Below are 15,263 nucleotides of genomic sequence, written 5' to 3'. Positions count from 1 at the left end.
AAATTGTGAATCAACCACTGTACTAATTGCGAGGGGCGTTGGTTCATTTGAAAGGTGTTGTTCTCAATGCTTCGGGAAAAACTATAAATTATTTTCTGGGGTTTCGTCCCGTGATTGTTTAAATCCTAAAAAACTCATAAATAGGATGAGGGAAGTGGGGGTTTTTTGTTTTTTGTTTTTCGGAAAAGTTTGTTGCTACGCAACTTACTTTACGTTTTGCTGTCTTTTTATCAGCTGTTTCAATTCAACAATCATCATTAAGTGAGTTACTTCCAACACCAACTGCATCAACTTACATTTTCTTTCCCGCGTTTTTTTTTTTTTTTTTTTTTTTTTTTTTACGGTTTTGTCATGATTGGTTCCATCTTGTTCCTATTGCCAATTTTTTCTCATTAAGTCCAATAACCTCCAAGTTTTTTTCTCATTTCCGATCAGAACTTTTCACGCTGTTTCTTTTCAAGTGTATAAATATGTTTAAATTATTAATTTCCATTTTCTATTTCAGCCTTTTTCTTCTGATTTATTTTTTTTTAATTTAAAAATTGATAACTTTTCAGTTATGATTTTGTTAAAATAATAATAATTTTTACTAATTTATTAAATTTTAAATTTAACAAGTTTTATAGTGAAATTTTCAATGACCGAGGCGGTCGCCTCCAAAACGTGTCGCCAGAAGTCTTTGCATGTTCGTTAGTGAAGCAAGAACTTACTCTGTTATTAGTAATAGAAAATCAAAGTTTCATTTCTTCATTTCGGAAGTATAAAATTGATGATCAGAACTTTGGATGAAAATATTTGTTACCAAATTTTCAGTCGGTTCAATGAATATAATTTGTCATCATTGTGATGCTCGCCATTTTCAGGGTGAAATGTCCAATAGGTCAGTTTTAATAACTGCTGCCAAAATGGCTTAAATTTCTTTACCGATATTCGGACAAATACCGATTTGAAATTCATTATTTTATATTCTCCCAAATTTCCATAAGCATATCAAAATTAATAATAGTGCTGGTTGCTTTTGCCTCTTTCTCTGCAAATCGAATTGATATTCGGTGATGGACCTTATTGCTTTAAAGTTCAAGGATCCATATAATAGGTAAAGTTTTATTACCGAACCAGAATGCAGACTGAACATGGAAAAAACGAAGAAGGAAAAAGCGGAAAAATTAATGAAGTTTAAACAGGAGAAGAAAAAGAAAGAAGAACCAGAAGGAACACTACTGAAAGAAAGAAAAAGAAGAAGGCAAAAAAAGAAAAGACAAAAAGGAGGAAATAAGAAGAGCAAAGTTGTAGAAATGTAGGAAAAAACAGGACAGAAAATCGCAAAGAAGAATCAACAATTTAATCGAAAAAAAAGCAACGTATTAAAAAATAAAAAAAGATCTTCTTTTAAAATTAGTTTGAAACAATGTAAGAAAACCTAAAAATAATTTTGTATGAAGATTAAACAAAAATAATTTTAGTTTAAAGTGTACCTAAATAAAAATAACAATTTTGAAACATTTGTTATATTTATTTACCTCTCAAAAAAATAATATAGACCCGATTCCCCCCAAAGACATAACAGAAAATTAAATAAAAATAATAAAAAAAAAAAAAAAAACATGTGAAAGTGAAAAGTGTACAGGAAAAATAAGGGGCTGCGAAGCAGCCCCATAAGCCCCTAGTTTTCCCATTTAAACACACGTATTTTAGCGGATTAGATCATTTTGTCATACCTTCTCAAATTAATAAATAGTCATCTCATAATTGTTCAATTCATGGACCAGGGCCGGATTCATCTACTTGCCGCCCATGGGCCGCCTGTATTTTGCCGCCCCCTTCTCATTCGTTTTGAAACATCAATAAAAACCATCAAATGAACTTGCCAGCGGAGGAGGGGTGCATAAGACGCGTTTACTCGTGTTGAACACATTTTTCGGGAAAGCCCTGTCAACAATACTAGCAAAAGTTCACGGAGCTTGGCGCGAAAGTTAAGTTTTGTAAATCTATCTCCGTGTGGATAAGGCCTTCCTTTCATAAGAGATGAACGAAAATATTATGAAAGAACAAACATAAATGTGGTTCAATGATTTTAACTTCCGCCGCCGCGCCGCGAAGACCCCACCGTGATTGACGCGCAATGCGTGAAGTATTCATGCATTCTTGTAGGCGCTATCCGTTTCACGCTAACCAAAATGACCGCACTGTGTTTTTTTTCTAAATTCGATTTTTTTAATACCTACATTTAAAAAAATTGGAAAATTTGCCGTCCCCTATAGATTTGCCGCCATGGGCCGTGGCCCAATTGGCCACCCCCTTAATCCGACCCTGTCATGGGCCAAGGGCATCCTCGTGTTTGGTTCACACAGTAGTCTCCACTTAAACACGAAATTCATCAAATTTCAGACACCTGCAAATTCTCTATTTGCGATTGTAGATCGTTATTCCTGGTTCAATTCAGAGACAATATGAACTAAATTTTGCAGCAGGGAGCCGAAATTCTTGCCTCATTTCAGAAATGACATTACTGCCATTAGCATACCTATGCAGTTACGAGCTTTTCTTGATGAGCCGGGAAAACGCAGTTCCTTCTTGCATACTGTTGTCCGCCTGTGTGCCATTAGTTTCCCTATGTATATGTAGGTACATACCGTTCAACAGGATGAGGAAAAATAGTCACTCCTTATTGTTGAAATGTACTTTAATTTTACTTTGAGGTAAACAGTCTGAGAAATGAATTTCGATAATCAGAGTAACTATTCACAGACTTCCCTCTCTTAGTGAGTTATGCCTTTTGCCATGCCAATGTATGTATATTGACATAGAAATACGTAAAAATACCTTAGAGAGAATTCAAAATCGCCACTGTATCATTGAGACTATAGTCTCGCCAGCTTTAGAAATGGATGGCAAATATTTTGAAAATATTTTTGTCTATACTCTCTGGAGGAAGCAAGCGCGTCAAAGATTCACCTACCTTTCGCACCTTACCTTACTACCTGTTTCGCACACTAAATTTTTACTTTGCTTAAGAATTTTTTTCTGTGTTTCCTGACAATGAGAATAATGGAGGATTTGCAAATGTCTGAAATTTGATAAATTTTGTGTCTGAGTGTAAACTACTCTCAGTGAACTGAACTCGAGAATATCCTTGGTTCATAAGTTAGACAATTATCGGAGAATATACAATAAAATGATCTAATCTGCTAAAAACCTTTATTTTAGTGGAAAACACCGCCAGATGACTTCATTAGGCGGTGCATTTTCTCACTTAAAACTTTATTTTTTAACTATATCCCATATCAGAAAAAAATTATAAAAGAAACTGCAAAATCAGCAGTTTCAGCACTCTGGAAGCGATACAAATTTTGCGTGCAAATTCTCTAATGTTCGAAGTAACGGTTATTTAAGGGTCAGGTATTTATCACGAAAACAAATCGATTTGACCTCATATTATGAATAATGTAATTTAAATCTGGCAACGCCTTAAACTCTGAAAAGAGTATAACGGAGGAGGGGAATGGTTTGCGGGCTGCTGGAGAGTAATTACACCTGAAATGACTGTGTGCGGCCTCTAAGATGATTTAACTTCGCGGTGTCAATTTATTTTGACGGAACGAGGAGAAAGGACCCGCTGGATGGTGCATGATGCTCGGTGAACGTTGAACGATGAACGATGTTTGATGGTTGATGGCCAAGGGCCGCCTTTGTGTCTGGTTTACGACGAATGAGCCGATGCAAACTTAAGGTCAGCCCGGTGTTCATTAGAATTCCATACACCGGATGAGTGTGCTGAATGTTGCAGTGTACTCTTTAACTATTGTTATGATAAGTTCAACCTTTAAGAGCCCTTGCACATGGTAATGGAGGAAATCTTCGGGGAAAGACTATTAGGCTTGAAACATGGCCATGATTGTGCAGTTTTTCTTACTATTTGCAGAAACATGAACCATTGTACAGCCAAATTATTTCCAAAGAAAAATGAGGAAACATTCAGAGCTTATCATGATAAAAATATATATCAGAGATTTAGGATCGGTTAGTTATATGTGCAGAGTGAATTTGCTCAATTTTAGCAGAATGATTAGCCACATGGGTCTCTTTATCGAAGGTGTCCCCAAATGACAAATATCTTGTATAGGTAATAAGCGGTTAAATAATCTTAAGATCCAAATCGTTAATAACAGTAGTACAAATAGTAAATAGTAGTAACAGTAGTAGTTACAAATCGACGTAAGTTTACAATCATGCATTTGATGTTTTTGTGACCCTAATAAAACCTAATACTTTTTTTAAATACTAATACTTTTCTGTGCAATCAAATAAAACCTGCGGTCAGTTTCCTCACAGGCAAATTCACCTGTATTTTGAACACTATTTTCATTTTTAAGATACATTTTAATGATACTAACCCTGTTCAAAGATTGTGGACTGGCTGTATGAATTAATGTTGCCCAAATAATAAGTGCTTCACGCCGTTGACATTTTTGAAGCTTCTGTGCATACGCTTTTGTGTAAATCTCTGCAACTATGCACGAGACCTGAGTCGAAGTTTCTTAAAAATCAAATTTCGGTGCATTAAACGTCCTCTTTTCAGGACAAAAGTCAACGCGGTTGTTTTTGGCGTCACCATGCCTGATGCCTTTGTTCCCTTAATTTTGCCATCGGGACAAAATTTTGCAATTTGGAAGTACTACTTATGACTTATCCATAACATATTTCATCCGCTTACAAGAAAACTAATAGCACTTATGTTGTTTTAAAACGAGTCAGAATTATTTTAGTTCCTTATTGTGAAATGTGGTCCTTCTAATCTTCCACTCTGAGGAGACTTAAACGCTAGGGCAGAAACATAGTCACATATGATTCTACATCTTTGACAGTCAGCCAAGTTGAAGATATCGTCCCACCTTTCAAAAATATCATTAAATTCTTATCTTGCTCTAAAATAGCTCTTTGAGTTGAGAGGAGAGAAAAAAACCGTGTGCGTGCACTGCAACGTCGTGCAAATGGTGCGCCTTCATTTTCCGAAAGTGCAACTAGACGTACAAAACTGACTCAAGTCAGCTATTGGCTTGGTTGCGTTTAACTGGGTAGGGCTACTCATTCATTTTCCACAAATTACGCCACCTTTTTTCTTTATTTCTATTCCATTTATAGCGTCTATTGAACACATATGAATGCCCGCATTCAGGGACCACATACTTTTATTTTAGTATTTTAAAATCTCCGCTTCCATTTCATCTCTTTTATGAAAAACAAACCTATTTTATCACTTCATATTTTTGCCGAAGATTTCCTAAGCCACACATTTTATAAGATATTAAAGTGAGTTTTTCCAAATGAAAAAAGAAATGTAATATAACGGGAAAACTAAAGGACCACTGAATCAGTCGAAAAACGTGGAGTATAATAACTCAATCTGCGGAAAGGCTCTGAACTGAGCCACCTGTTCTCAGAGTTTAGTTGTCGATATGCAAAACTTTTCAGCGTTCTTTATGATTTGTGAAAATTGTAAAGTTTAACAATTGATTTCAAAGCAGTATATTGTGTTTGTGTAATTAACCTGAATTGCAGTGAAACTATGATTGCTACGAATACCAACTTTATTTTAAAGAACCGACACCGACATACACGAGAACTTTGTTTTGTTTAAGGAGAAAAGGACACTCAGCTGTAATCACCCCTTCTCGACTGTTGTTCCTTGCTCATTTGCATGATTTTGTGGATTCCATCATATCAACCTATCCTCATAATGACTGAGGAAGGATACACCTATGCGGCTACATAAACCGAGAGGTTAGATAGTATTCAGCCTCCAAAAAATGGATAACTCTGTGGCTGTAAAAAAAAAATATATTACAAAGAAAATCCGGATACCCATGGCCTTGAGGGGAGTGCATCATAAAAATTATAACCACCGGCATCTATCTTCTGTCCCACGGCGCGGTAGCTAACTGTAAAAACGGTCTGGGATACCCTAAAAGGCACTGGCCGGAGCCTTGAATCCTCATGATTCTTTGAAAACGTATTTTTACGATTAGCTAGGATTCCACTATAATACGGTCTTTGGATCCACCGGCAAATGCGACGATGAACGGTTTCTCGTGTAAACTGATCGTCGGCTATCCTTTTTATTTTAATTTCCTTTGATTGAGTTTTACCGCGGCAAATTACATCACCGTTTGTCAGAGGGAAGGCCCTCGTATTGAACGCTCCCGAAGGGCTGTAAAAATCTCCAACCCGAGGTAGGCACGGATGCTCCGACACAGGCAAAAAATACCTGAATTGAAAAAGGAGCGGTCCCTTTTTATTTCTGAATATTTCACGCAGAAATAAAAATGTCAACTTATCTAACGGTAGTTTTCCGGCCTGAGTCCAAAAAATATCATTGTAATTTGAAAAAAAAAGTCTTGAATTTCGAAAGAGATGGGAAAGATGTTCTGTGATAATACCACATGAGTGTAAGTTGATAGATTTTAACCTTATCTGACTGCATAGTGTAAAATGACTGTAAAATAGTTTTGTAAAGGTAAGTGGTAAAGTAATAAAAAAAATTAAATGAAATGACATGAAAATAATAATAAATGAAAAACAGCAAGAAATGTTTCATTTACTTCAGGGATTTTTTTGTCTTGTATCAGACATTTACTTTTTTAAGTAACTACAGCCAACAATAGCAACTATTTATATATTTTGCCCTTCATTACTCATTTATTTATTTCATTCTCAATCATGTAATTTTATTGCTTATTTTAGGCGACGTTTCCAGCAGTCAAAGTTAAAGTGGTATTTCTAAGAAAAAGTAAGTTTTATAATATAAAAAATGTGAAATAATACTGAAATATTTTAATTGTTCGACAATAAATTAATCACAATTATTTAGACTACAATGGATTTGTAAGTAGCAGTGAAAATATAACTGCAAGTTCTATCTGATATTATCTGGGCACCCTAAATCAACGGCGGAACACCCCAGAAAATAACAGCAGAATGTTCTTTTTTCTCAGCTCAGCAGCTCCCTCAAATACCGTGCCACTTTCATTTATGCTTTTTAAGTTTCATCCATGGACACCTTCTGTAGCTGGAGAGTCGGGCCCAATTACTTATTTTACGTAAATGCTGGTTAAGTCGCAAACAAAAGTTATTAAGATGGACGAGTAGCTGGGAGCATTCCTCATATCGAGACCAAAAGTGTTCCACATTCTGATAAAACTGGTGGATTAAGCTTCATGTCTTCGTTCTAACGATGATGCTGGTCCCGCCTGCGTTGCCAAAGGCATTCTATTCGTCCAATCGGAGGGAACAATGGAAACGGAACACGTCACGTCTCTAATCAATATTTTACGTTCGTTTTCTTTTTTATCGATACCATTTAAGCGTGTGATTATTAAAATCATTGAAAATTGAATAATACTGCTACAAAATTCTTAAATAAATGACTAGACTAGTGACTAGATGACCAGTAACTAAATAATGAATTCCTGAGTAAAAATAAAAGCACGAGTGAGTATGTAAGAATATGCAAGTACAAAAATACATTGAAATGTTCTGTTCCTTTTCTCACGTAACATTAAATTCACGTTAAATTTAAAGGCAGTACCTATGCAGTATCCTCTGAGCACATGGCGGCTCGAGACTTCTTAAAAAAACGGTCAATTGAGTTGCATTTCAACAACAGCCCAAAAAGGAGTCCACTTTTTCACATAAATCAAGACAAAAAACCGAAATCTATCAAATTTCATGAGCTTTGAAATCCGTCGTTGAAGTTACTTGGTAAGGCTCATGTGTTCCAATTTTCTCGCAGGTTAAAAATTCAGCGAATCTCAATATTTGAGAGAAAAAAGAGTGATAAAAAATATATTTGGTAAAGAGTCCAAAAGTTCATGAGCCAGGCTGGACGCTACACTATTAACATCGTATGTCATAGCTCATAGAAATTTTAGCCTTTCTTCTTTCCACTTGTCCATATACTAATAAAAACTACGTTACAAGGTACTATAATTACTTTTGCGCATTCCAATTTATGAACTAAGCAACTTCGATACAGCAATTTCAAAATATCGCAGGTATTTAGGAGTATTCATGAGAGTAATTTTATGGACCGTCATTGGATAAGTTTCGTTTCGGGGAATAAAGCCTCGGCAAGGAAAATTTCAAAGTCCCCCCATAAAAAGTGACAACCTCGCGTGACCAGCGCTGATCGCGACTAAACAAGGAAAGTGAAATAAAAACGAAAAGGAAACCTAAACGGACTCTTCTTCGCTTACATCCTCCACCTCTCCCCCTGTCCGGGCCGAGGATTAAAAAATTGAGCACAGACCAAACCGCTGGAACAATAAAGATTAAGCGCCAGGACTAGTATCCGGGGGAGGGGGGGAGAGGGGGCAATGATTCGGATCGGGAGACCCAAAAACGGGGGAATTATAAAAATGAAGACGGCCCCACGATAGGACGAACCTCGGTCGGTCGGTCCGGTTTCCGTCCTAACGTCCGACTGGCTCATCCGCTTGCCCACCATTGCCAGATTTCTTTGAGGTACCTCTATGTGTGCCCTAGGAAAAATGTTGAATTTTGTGACAAATGGCGACTGAGCAAGGCATTGGGGTTCCGGGTTCCGCTCAAGACTCAAAAAACACGGTGTCAACTTGAATTACAAGAAGGATCGTCGTGTTATACGACTGATTCAATACACGCAAGGCTGTATTCAAAGAGTGATCGTAAACGCTTGAATAAGTGTATGGATGAGAAGCGGTTAAAAAAGTAAACCGTGGAAGAGTCTCTAGAAGAAACAATAGTACTTTCAAGGTTACTCGGGTACTTACTGTTGTTCCAACCTATTTATGGTAACTTTTATCAAACAATCGGGGCGTAATAAAAATCGTTATGAAGGAGGCAATAGGCAAGTTGAATTGCATTGAAGAGCAAATATAGGAAGCTTTGAGCGAGACTTTATAAGCTAGCGCGTACAATTTCTAGAATAAAATTAAGGGAGGAGAAAGTTCTACTAAAAGTTCGGCCGAAAAGTTTTCAAAGGGAAATTTCGGAAAACATGCTTCAAGACTGTTTGTGAAAAATGCCATCGATTCATTGAATAAATATAAAATAGGACAGGTAAAGGCGGGGACGAAGTTTAAAAACACAATAATTTACAAAATACGGGACGTATTTTATTGAATAATGTATAATTTAAATGTTTTCTTGATTCATTTTTGAAGAAAATATCATATCTGTTTCAGTTTGATCAAAGTCTTGAGACGAAAATTTGCTGAATTGCGAAGGCGAACACTTAAAATTTGGCCGACATTTTCAGGCAACACGAGCTCTCACGTGGTCGAATAGTGGTATTGTAGCTAAATAGTATGCTCACAAGAAGCTACCCAAAAATATAATTTAACAAACCTGCAAAGGCTACTTTTACGTCATGGCAGTTCGCCTTCAACTCTTAGAGTAGGCAACACGCGCGCTCACGTGATCGAATAGTGGTATCATCACCCACACAATAGCTAGTCAGCAAATTTGTTGTAGACACGATCATTTTTGTCAGAAATGCGTCATGTAAAACTTTTAAACGTTGTGCCTTCCGGTCGTAGGAAGGTTAAGTCTGAATTTGAATTCAAGCTCATTTACCGTTTACCAATACATAGTCATTAACGTTAGGGCTCTTCTTTGTTATTTTCAATTGAATTGTTTCTTCCATTTATTACTATTCCGTTCGAAAAGAAGTTGTAAAGAGAAAGAAGAACAAGAAAAGGAAAAGAAAAAGTGGAAAAACAGAGAAAGAAGAAGATGAAAATTAATAGAGCGTGAAAAAGAAAACAAAAGGAAAAAGAAGAGGAGGAAAAAAGAAAGAGAATCGAAAGAGGGAGAAAATATGATAAAAAGCAGAAAAACGAAAGAGAGGAAGAAAAGAATGAGAAGGTTAAGATAAGAGGAAGAAGAAGAGGAAATAGGGGGAAAATGAGGAAGGAAAGCAGAGAGAGAGGAAATGAGAGGGAAGAAGAAGAAAAGAAAATGAGAGAGGAGAAAAAGGGAAGAAAGAGAATATGAAACGTAGGAAAAAAAGGGAAGAAGGAGAATAAAGAAGGAAGGAAACAGGAGATTAACGAAGGAGCAGAAAAGAAGATGAAAAAAAGAGGTGATCATACATTACAATCGAGATCAGTGGCAAAATAGCTACAGAGAACGGGGTTCTGAGTTGATATGTAGTAGACATGACGTTCCTCCTCTGCCTTCAATTTGAAGTAACGCTACAAGTTGTGCACGTTGAGCATTATCTGACAGCTAAGTGTTACCAAACTAGTTCTTGACTTGACTCATACAAGCGCATTGCGCATTTACAGCTACCCAAAAACGTGGTTGAGTTTAGAGGCTACTTCATTGTTACAATGTTTTAAACCGTACAATTATCTTTGAAAAAGTTCAATTGAATACTCCAACTGCATGTTTTATAGGTCCGACTGTAACGTTTTTTTACTTGGATAGTCAATATATCAATTGCTAAATTTTGAAACTGCTTAACTTGCGTTTTTAAATGTTCACTTTTCATTTACAATCATTGTATTTTCCGACGGAAAGTAAACCATTTATTTTTTCGAATAGAATTAGAATCAAATTAATTCCTGGGGATATGTATTAAAAGAAATTCGGAGTCGATGACTTTTGAAAAGTATTTGTCAAAAATAAAAATGTTGTTACTTTTAATCCGCACTCATTGGTTTTCAGACTATCTCAAATTTTAATCAATTTTAGTGTAACTGTTATCAGGATTTAGATCACATCCTGTTAAAAGTCATCCTAGGTCCAAAACCATACCGTTTACCTCGATTGTCTCCATGTTCGGAATTAATGAACTAATGAACTAGCAGAACGAATTCTGATTTCTGTACGATTCTTCATAGTATTGCACACCTTAACTTTCAAAAAGAACGCTTCTTGCGTATTTTTTAGTGTAAAACTAAAACCGTATTGAATGAGAAAGAAACAAATTTAATACAGACACAAGAAACACACGCTTGCATTCTTTATTTACATAAAGTACTAATTTTTAAATATGCCAATGGAGGTTATCATCTGGATCCAAACATCAATTGATGATTAACCCGTACAAGTCCAAAACTTTTTTGAACGCAAAGTCTCAAGTCGGGTCTACCTGACCCGTATTGAAATACATTGTTTTTGATAGTTTTGGAAGTATTATGCGTGTGTTATGAAGGTAAAAAATACCTTTTTATTTAAAAAAAGTTTACCGCCTCATAAAACCTTAAAAAAGATAAACGAACTCACCTTTTTAGTATAGCACACTCCCCTCCTTATCTACCAATTATAACTCTCCCAGAAAATATAAACGGGTCAATTTGACCTGGCTTGAGATTTCTAGGGAAAGTAGTCAAAAAATTCTCCGACTCGACCAGACTCTGTCCAAAATACTAATGATTAGACGTGCGACCTGTAGCGCGCTTTGGATACCTCTAATTTATTTTTTAAAAATAATTATTAATTCAGACATATCATAGTATATTTCGAGAAAACTGAACCTTAACTTTTATTAGATGTCCATATAACAACTGCAAAATTGAAGGCGCGACGGCATGATGTGTGAGTTTCAAATGATCTACTCAATGCTGCCAATGGGGTGTCTCTCAGATTCGGGAGAAAACCAAAAATAAGAGGCCCGATTACGTCTCTTCTTCCTTCGGCTATGTTGCTTACGTAGCCTATGAGGCACAACTACAAATAAGACACACGAAACCAACATAGCATGGAAATAGAGCAAGGGAAAGGATGTGCGTTGATGACGGCGCAGAGATACAACTATTCGTACTCGATGGATGTCCGTGATGTATCTGAAAAATTGAAGGCGCGGTGACGTGAGGCGTGAATCAGCAATGCTCCTCTCTATGCTCGTTCCTCTCTCATTCCTTCGTTCCTACCTTCTATTTTTCTTTCCTTTTTCATTCTCCTTTATTCGGGCGAACACAGTGGGCCCCCTTCTCCTTGGATCCGCCTAGGTATGATGTCCGATTCATTTTTTAGGTTGCATTTGTGATCGCGATTACTTTTCTCTGAAAAATTTGAGGACAAATATTCACCAATTTTCCCGAAATTCATATTTTTTCAAAGGAAATTCGGCAAAGTTTGAAGGCTCATACTGCCGTGCTAAGGAGGAACGCCGTATGAGTATTCAAGCGTTGCCAAATTTACTTTGATTAAATCCGAAAATAGGAAAATTCTGAACAAGCTTTATCTAATTTTTCAGACAATTCTGTTCACAATTTCATTTAAAACATCTGAAAATTGCAAAGTAAAATATGCATACTTTTCGCAAGAATAAACAATTTATCGAGGGAAATTTGGCAACGCTCGAATGTTCTTACGGCGCTCTACCTTAGCACGGCAACACACGACCTTTTTCTTTTACGGCGCAGTTACATTTCTGATCGAGAAACTGCTTCCTCGGGGCCCTGGAAAAAAAGTAGCTTGAACCTAGAGTCAAGACTCTTAAAAACATAGTCAAGAAAAAATACTCTTCGTTCAATCGGAGTATTGCTTGAATCAAAAGGAAATCCGCTTAAATCAAGAAGCTTGGCTCTTCGATTTAAGGAAAAATCTGATGGAATCAAGAGTATTTTTTCTTGTCAATGTTATTTTGATTCTGGACTCTAAATCAAAGCGACTTTTATCCCGCACTGGAAAAAAAACACATTGGATCTAGAGTCCAGACTCTTAAAAACATCGACAAGAAAAAATACTCTTGATTTAATCGGAGTTTTGCTTAAATTAAGAACCAAGCCTCTTAATTTAAGCGGATTTCGTTTTGATTCAAGCAAAAATCCGATTGAGTCAAGAGTATTTTTTCTTGTCAATGTTTCCAAGAGTCTGGACTCTAGATCCAATGTGTTTTTTTTTTTTCTAGTGAGTGCGTATTATACCTACTTCTTTGACAGCACTGTCGAGAGCCGCATCAACTCTCTCTGGAAACTGCGGCGAAGCCGTCGGCCGTCGTCTAGGAGCAAGACCAGACGAGAACCGGGGAACGGAGACCTGAGACCGGAGACCGGGGGTTCCGGAGCGAGAAGTCGGATGGATGCGAGACCGCTCTGGCGGCTGTGGCGCTGGCTCCGGGACTGGATCGGCCGGGGCTGGAGTCGGTGGCGGTCGGTCTCAGACTCGGAGCTGGAGTTGCAGCGACGACGACGACTCGGACTCGGCTCGAAAGACTGGTGTCTCGGTCTGGGTCTCGGGATCTCCGAGTGATCTTGTATTCTTGTTCCGCCAAGTTGCCCCCAAGTCGGTCAGTAGTCCGCTGAAAAGGCAAGTGGCCTACTCACTCCGCCCGCCACCGCGCCGGCCGCGCCGCCGCCGCCACGCTGCCGCAACGCCATTGCTTCGAACGCTTCGTGCAGGATAACGCGTCGTTCTCCTCGTCTCGCTTGCAGCGAGTTTAACAGGAAGGAACCGAGTTTGCTGACAAACAAAGGGTGTGCTCTTCGGTTGCTCGGGAGAGCTCTATAGACGTTACTACGCAGAGAGAATTTTCAACTCAAAAAGTTGGTTAATACGGGGAGTGACACCCAAATAACCCGAGCCTGACAATTTTAAGAAAATTTTTGGACAATTTTGAAAATGACAGCTAGGTTTCTTGAAGAAATATAATTAAAAACGAGTGGTAAATACCAACGTCACAGTCGGGGAAATGCTTTTTCCCAGTCTCTCCATTGTTTTCTGCGCTAACTTCATCGTTAACTCTACCGAATTCAACACAAAATTTGTGTTGGTTTGTGTTTCACTTCCTATATTAACCGATAGCAACACAAGAACACAAATATTTTTATCAGTATATGCGTTTGGTTTATTTTATGAGGCGATTTCGCTCTTTTAACATTCAAAAGAAGGGCTCTAAGTCATCAAAAATTCAAGGGGGTAAAACGATTTTAGCTGCAGATTTCGTCGTTTCCTGGGCGGAGGATCGCAGATTTATTCTAATGTTGCTAAATTAATCCGAACAGCTCGATTTCATGCATGAATGGATTGTACCTTCGCAATTTTTGTCCAAAATTTTTCTGATTTTTGCATGAAACCCGTGGGAAAATCATTAAAATTTTCAGTTAGAAGAGCCCAAGATTCTCCCGGTCAACAATCAATTTTAAAAAGTTTGGACATTTTTTTAACATTGAGATGTCGTTTCGTTCTTCCCTCGTGAAAGAAGCGACGATTTGACTAACTTGGCCAGGAATTAACAATTAATTGTGCGATTATTGAAATTAACATTTTTGAGCAATAATTTTCCTACATGAAAAGCAATAAAGAATTATAAAATTGCAGGCCACTTGTTCGCTAAGAAAACTTGCCTCTTTACTGACGAATTCGAGTCATTTCATTTGTCGAGTATTATTAAATGTATGATCGTTTAGAAGAGGAAGAACCTCAGTACCTGGAAATTCAGAATCAAGATTATCACTACTGCCTACAGCTGCATGTTTTTTACGTCAGTTTGTGGACGACCCTTTTGTTTTATGTTTATCATGCCAGAAACAAGGAAAAAAAGAGAGTGAAAACAATTTTTTGATCACAAAATATTTTATTATCGGTTATATAAACATTCATGGAAGGATCTCCTCGTGAAATTAAAAGTAGGTATAATTATGATCGATCATAATCTACACTTTTCTATGAAGCAGCATTTAGAGCCCCGTCCATTGGTGATGAATCGACCATAAAAATTCTTGTTATAAGTACAAATTCTAATTTCAATCCAGATTCGTAATTTTTGCATCTTTAATTTGACCTCAGTTGAAAAAATAAGCTACTAAGATTGCAATGATATAGGTAAGTCTCCACTCATTATTCACTTTTTTAGAGGAAAACCACAAACAACAGTCTCTATTGACATTTTCTGTGACTTCTCTTCACTCATTTTGAAAAGATCGCACAAAGTTGCAAGAGAAATTTTTGATTAGTTTGCTTTGAAGAAAATAGAACATAACTGGAGATTTTAAACATTGCAATTGAGCTACGCATTTTTCGTATTTAGCCATCGATATTCTGCTATCAATAAAATGTACATACTTTTCGAACATAAAAATGCAACATAAGAAGCAAAAAAGTAGACCATGAGACTGTTTTGATAAAAAGGTTTGAATAGCCTTATGATTATTTTTAGGAGACTTTAACGCAGCTATAGAAAAAAAAGAAATAAAACGTTGCATCTGGGCGATGCCGTGCGATCACCGTTGCCAGATCATTTAAGTACTCTGGAAAAGCATAGGTGAAGATATGCA

This window comes from Bemisia tabaci, chromosome 3, assembly GCF_918797505.1.
Source record: "Bemisia tabaci chromosome 3, PGI_BMITA_v3".
In the NCBI taxonomy this organism is placed as follows: Eukaryota; Metazoa; Arthropoda; class Insecta; order Hemiptera; family Aleyrodidae; genus Bemisia; species Bemisia tabaci.
This window is presented reverse-complemented; position numbering follows the sequence as displayed.